The sequence below is a fragment of the Rattus norvegicus genome, chromosome 3, assembly GCF_021556685.1.
Source record: "Rattus norvegicus strain SHRSP/BbbUtx chromosome 3, alternate assembly SHRSP_T2T, whole genome shotgun sequence".
In the NCBI taxonomy this organism is placed as follows: domain Eukaryota; kingdom Metazoa; phylum Chordata; class Mammalia; order Rodentia; family Muridae; genus Rattus; species Rattus norvegicus.
This window is the reverse complement of record NC_141536.1, coordinates 144,229,421-144,235,599: the sequence shown is the minus strand read 5'-3', so window position 1 is coordinate 144,235,599 and position 6,179 is coordinate 144,229,421. Positions and strand designations below refer to the sequence as shown.

The following is a 6,179-nucleotide window of genomic DNA, read 5'->3' as shown; positions in this document are numbered from 1 at the left end:
TCAGTGTAACTGCAGAGGTTTCTCAGGATGCTTAGAAGCCCTCTTCCTATTCTGTGTTCATTACCACAGTTTTTTTTTTTTTTGGTTCTTTTTTTCGGAGCTGGGGACCGAACCCCGGGCCTTGCGCTTCCTAGGTAAGCGCTCTACCACTGAGCTAAATCCCCAGCCCCTCATTACCACAGTTTTAAATACAACCTGCACTCTGTCTGCACACACACCAGCTCCCACAGTTTTACCGCCAGGGGTACTAGTACCATCTCCATCTACTACCCTGATCTCCTCAGCTCAGCTGCTCGCCCAGCCCCTGCTTTATGGCTCTGCTTTCCTTCCCTGTGGAATTTCCAATTTGTAACAGACAAAGCCACACCCTGTCCTTGCCATTCAAAATCTCATCTCCTCCTAAGGGGTTCCAAACAGCATTCCGGATTCCATCGTGCACATCCCGGAGTCCTGTGCCGCACCTTTGATACCACCTTAGCCTTCCCCATTATTGCCGGACAATAATCCCCCACCCTCCGTATGGATTCCCCTTTATGCAAGATTCCCTAAACTTCTGGACTAGGCCACAGACCCTATTTTGTACCCTATACCTCGTACTTCACAGAGGTCATATAACTGTGATTAAGCAATCATTTGTGTGGTTCCACCTTTTCCGTGGGTTCAGACCTTGTCTAGCATACTATGGGTGAATACTTTTTACACAAACTGAAGCCCGCTAGAGAACTGTTGTTTGCAATTTGGTGTCTATGGTATAGTTCCAGTAGGGGGCAGCAAAGCATAAGCAACGGAAGGGTTCCAGGCTGTAACTTCAAAGGATGACTTTCAGACAAATCGTGTAACCTCCTAGGTCTCTCTACTTCTGTGAAAAGGAAGGCGAATGCTCCTTCCCCTGGATCAAACGAGATACACAACTTTAAAGGGGCTGCCATGCTGCACAAGGCAAGTGTCGGGAGCGTCAGTTAGGAGCGGACGCGGATTGTGAGCCTGCTGTGAGTAGGGACTGGACCGATGAGGAAGAGTGGAAAATTAAAGCTGAGAAGGAGCCTGGCCCACGCCCAGAGCCAGTCTGGAGCCAAGCTGTGAGGTCAACCCAGTGTGTTCTTGTCACAAGTTCCTCCCTGTTCCCAGAACATCGCCCGCTTCTGTGGCAGCGTCCAGTGTCCTGTCTGAGACATTCTAGGTCTCCTTTTGCCAACACACCTTCACTGGGCTGGATCCTGGCCCCTCAGAGGCCTGTTCGCCACCAGCCCATGATTACAGTTAACCTGACATCCTGACTGAAATGCTAACGGTAAACTATATTTTCACATCATTCCCAGTGTTGCAAGCAGGAGCTGGACCGTCCCCAGAGAGACGGGGTAACCAGAGTAAACAGAATAAATGCCATCAGATGAAATTTCAGGTCCTTTGGGAGGTGAGGGAAGGACCAGCTCACGGTGATGAAGGCAGTCCTAAAATTATATGAAAAACAATTCTCCACCCATGGCCCCTGGGAGAGGTTGCATCCTTGTGATGAGGAGACAGCTTGTTAATTTATATCCAGTGAAGTTGCTGTTTGGGTAGCACAGTACGCTACTGACAACAGCTTTAGAAACATGTAGCCATGCGATAAAAAATGTAGAGAAGATCATTCTCCAAAAATGTCCTCTGTCATTTGAATCCAAGCCTCCCCTTCTGCCCAGGCTGTACCTATCCAGGCTCACCAGATCTGCCTTTACCAGCAGGTCAAGGAATGACGCGGCGTGGAACTTCAAAACATGGCTTCTTTCACTTGGCATGATGGAGTTTTTGACCCTTTTTAAAAGTTGGCACAGAAAGCGATGTGCTTGACTCTGGCATTTCCCGCTCTGTACGTCTTTACCCTTTGCTCTGGTCTGCTCCTCTTCCCCTGCCTTCCTTGCTCCTCCTGCTCTCCTCCCTGCTCCTCCAACTGTTCCCTCCTCCTGCCTCCAAGCCATGTGCACGCCATGACCCTCTCACTCACCCACCCTCCCTTTATAAGGATTTATTTATCTTTATGTTACCTGCGCCAGTGTGTGGCTCCCATGTTCACCTGTGTATCGTGAGTGAGCAGCGGTGCTGGTGGAGGCTAGAAGAGGGTGTCTGACCCACTTCCAGCTCTTAACCACCAAACCATCTCTCCGGCCTGCCCACACTTTATTCCTCCTTTCTTCTCTCATGGTCCCTTTTTAATTCTCTCTCCCTCTCCCCGCAACCCCCTTTCTGTCTCTCTGTTACACACACACTTAAAATCTAGCTTCTGCTCTTGGGAGAACCATGAAGTACTTGTAGTTTTTTTTTTTGTTGTTGTTGTTGTTTTGTTTTGTTTTTTTCACCTTTCAGAACTTTAATGCTGTGAACATCAGACTGTAGCAGAGGCAACTATGAGACCCACATCCGTCGTTCCTGTACGGCACCCTGCATTACAGCAAGCCCAGCTTAGATCCCACCATCAAGTGTGGCTTGCCCATCAGTTCACTTTGTGATGGATCGTGAAGAATATCCTCAAAGCCAATGGTTTCATCATTGCCCCTCAAAATATCCAGTGAGAGGTTTGAGCTCGGAAGAAACAGAAGATGCTGGAGCTGCCGCACTGCCTTGAACTCCATCTGTAACTTCAGGGGAGCAAACACACCCTGGATGTTCCTCAGGGTGGAAAAGTCCATCTTGTCCTGGTTGAGCTGGATTTTTTTTTCCTGATAATTCAAGAGGGTGACTGGGCAAAAGTTCATTTTTTCCACACGAGAAAACCCTTTCTGGAGAAGATCATGAGCTCCATAATGGAATACTGTCCTTCAGCGGTGGCGACCCAAGGCCTCTGGTGTTCATCTTGGAAACAGCTCTGCGAAATCCTCTGAACCCGCTATAGTCGGCCAGCCAAGCCACTCACTTCTGCTTCCTGCACGTGTAGTTTTGAATCTGATCTTTTCCACTTAGCATAATGAATGTTCCTGCAAAGGTTTCCTTTTTCTCTGCTTGATCAATTCTGCCACTGCTCTTTTATTTCCCCGTTGTATGGCTGGCTCCCTGGTCTTCGTTGTCTCGCCGTCTGCTGCTCTTGCCTTGGACCTGTTCTTGTTCTCATAGACCTGTAGGATCGTCTTATTTCCTTGAGATCCTGTCAGGTGTTTGCTGGAAGTGTGTACTCGGGGCTTCAGGTGCTCCTTCTAGAATGCTCTTAACCGGATCCCAAAGATTCTGTCAGCTTGTGTTTCCATTTTCACTTGGTTCTAGGAATTTTAAATTTTCCTCCTTGATGTTTATTTCATTTTTGTTCCTTAAAAGAGTTATTGGTCATTAGTGGAGAAAAATCCATCTTTTAAAGAAGACAAGCTTAGGGGTTGGGGATTTAGCTCAGTGGTAGAGCGCTTGCCCAGGAAGCGCGAGGCCCTGGGTTCGGTCCCCTGCTCCGAAAAAAAAAAAAAAAAAGAAGACAAGCTTACTATTGTTTTTCCTTCAGAATTGAAAGATGACGAGTAAAATATCACATGCTTGAAATTAAAGGAGATTCCCTTTTCTTTATTTTCTGAGATAGGGTCTCATCAGATAGTACTCCTGGCCTAGAACTTGCTACGTAGGTCAAGCTGGCCTTGAACTCACAGAGATCAGAGAGCCTCCGCCTTCTGAATGAAAGCTGACAAAAAAGGCCTCGCCCTTGGAGGATGTCAAACCCACAGAAGATTTGTAAACTGGATGACTGTGTCTAGAAACATGTGGACGCACATTTCCAGATGCCAGAATTTGAAGTATTTCCTATGTTTAATTACGTGAAGCAGCCCAGTCCCGTTGCTGAATTGCTGTCAGAAAATGACATTAAGCTGACTTTTAATTCTGTTTCTCAGAACTCTCCATCCTCGCTGCCCATTCTCGGCATGACAGCGTTGCAGGCCGCGTGAAGTCCCCGAACTGATTCACTCGCAAGTGCGAGAAGTAAGAAACCAAGGGGCAGATTGAAAGAAAGTAGGAAACGAAAACGTAGAACTTTTGTTTTACAGAGAGGAACACACATGTCGAAAAGTGAGAGATGAGAAAATAAAGGGTTTTGCGTTTCTGGGAAAGGGTTGTAAACTCATGAAAGGAAAAATCAAAGCTGACAGTTATGGAGAAGAGCACTGTAGAGAAAGTTGGTGTCCCAGCACTCAGGAGGCAGAGGCCGGTGGATTATTGTATGTTCAAGTTGGAGTCCAGCCTGGTCTACATAATAAGTTCCAGGCTAGCCAAGGTTACAAAGTGTGATCTGTCCAAAAAAAAAAAAAAAAGGGTTTCACCAATTGGATAGAGATCTGCTCCATGGCACGTGAGGACCCTGCCTTGAGGTAAAGATGCTCCTGCATTTGCAAGGTTCATCTTTTGTTTTGTTTTGTTTTGTTGTTGTTTTGGGTTTTTTGTTTGTTTGTTTGTTTGTTTGTTTGATTGTTTGCTTTTTGTGGGTTTTTGTTTTTTGTTTTTTTGTTTTTGTTTTGTTTTTGTTTTTGTTTTTTTGTTTTTTTGTTTTGTTTTGTTTTGTTTTGTTTTGTTTTGTTTTGACACAGAGTCTTTCTCTGTAGCCCTGGCTGTCCTGGAACTGGCTCACTATTCCAGACTGGCCTTGAACTCAGAGAGCTCTGCCTGCTTCTGCCTCCTGCAGGCTGGAATTACACAGCACACCACAACCACGCAGCACATCTGTTGTGGGGGTAGGGGGATATAGAAGTCCTGGGTAAGGGTGAGGTAGAGGGAGAAGTCCCCGGAGGCCTGGCATCTCACAGACTAACAGCAGTCTGTAGCCTCCAACAAGAGAGACAAGAGGAGATAGAGTTTTGATTGCTGGACACAAGAAGAATAGCTTCAGAGAACCGAGAGAAGCAGTGACTTTGGGTAACGAGGATGAGACCTGCCCTCTAGTCCTTACAAACATGCTTGATATAGCAATAAAATGTGAAGTGAGATACCGGAAGAAATGGACTTCTCCGAGCATAAATTAATTATGCAAGTGAGGAGTTAGCCAAGCGTAGGCATGAGCCTTTGATCCCAGAACTTGGGAGGTGGAGGCAGATGTAGGTCTGTGAGTTCAAGGCCAGCCTGGGCGACACAGCCAGTTTCAGGCTAATGCCTGGGTACATAGTGAGATGCTGTCTCAAAGTGAAATAGATGAGGGATAATATTGGTTGAGAGGAATAACTTCCTTCTCAGAAGTTTTCAGCACTTGTTGTCTCGGTCTCTGGCACTGTCCCCGGTACTGTGGATATAAAGATGAAGGGAGGAAGTAGTTAACTGTCAGCTGCAGAACTTAGTGTGGCCCTTAGCATAGCATTCTTACTGTCCTTTTACCTCCTGCTCTGTTTGTACCGACCCGAAGGCACAGAAGCCATACATACATTGCCACTGTAAGGGGAACTGTCCTCCTCCCTCTTTTCCTCCTCCTCCTTCCCCTCCTTCTCCTCTCCCCTCCTCCTTCCTCTCCCCCCACTTCCTTTTCTTCCCCTCCACTCACTTCTGTTTCTTGCACTTGTAGTTTTGAATCTGGTCTATTCCGCTTAACATAATGATTTACATTTTCATTTTCCTCCAAAGGTTTGGTTTACCTTCCCCCCTCTTTCTCCTATGTGTATGATATCTGTCTGTCTGTCTGTCTGTCTGTGAGTATTGATGTGCCAGGGTGCTAGAATGAAGATCAAAGATCCTGGTTCTTTATCGTGTGTGAGATACTGTCTGGGTTTTGTTTGTTTGTTTGTTGTTATTTTTGCTGCTGTGTACACTAGGCTAGCTTCCGAAGACTCTCTTTCCTCCACACCCCACAACTCCTTGAAAGAGCAATGGGATTCCAGATGCCTGCTCTTTTTGCCTTGCTTCGTGGGTTCTGAGGATTCCGGCTCAAGCCCTTACACTTGTGTGGTGGGAGTGTAGCCACTGAGCCGTCTCCCTAGCCCTTTAGTTCCTTGTTCCTTTGTGCTGTTCCACCAGTTCAAAGCCATCTCTCATTCTTTCAACAAGCGCATACTGACTCTTGTGCTAGGCAGAGACGAGCGAAGATGTTCCCTAAGAGGACAGCAATGGACTCCCCTTCTTCCCTTGTGTTTCTTCAAGCTCTGATGCGGTCACGGCCCGTGTGGCTTTCTGAGATTCCTTCCCCTGGGAAGGCAGTTATAATCACTTTTGCTCTTGGTTTTGTGGACTTCTCCCTCCAGATTAGGAGTGCT

At 46.7% G+C, this 6,179-nt stretch overlaps 1 pseudogene; it reads right to left on the bottom strand.

Annotated features, from left to right (window-relative positions):
- Positions 1-2,423: 2,423 nt before the first annotated feature.
- On the bottom strand, positions 2,424-2,871 carry Pomp-ps2 (proteasome maturation protein, pseudogene 2; annotated as a pseudogene).
- Between the last annotated feature and the right edge of the window lie 3,308 nt (positions 2,872-6,179).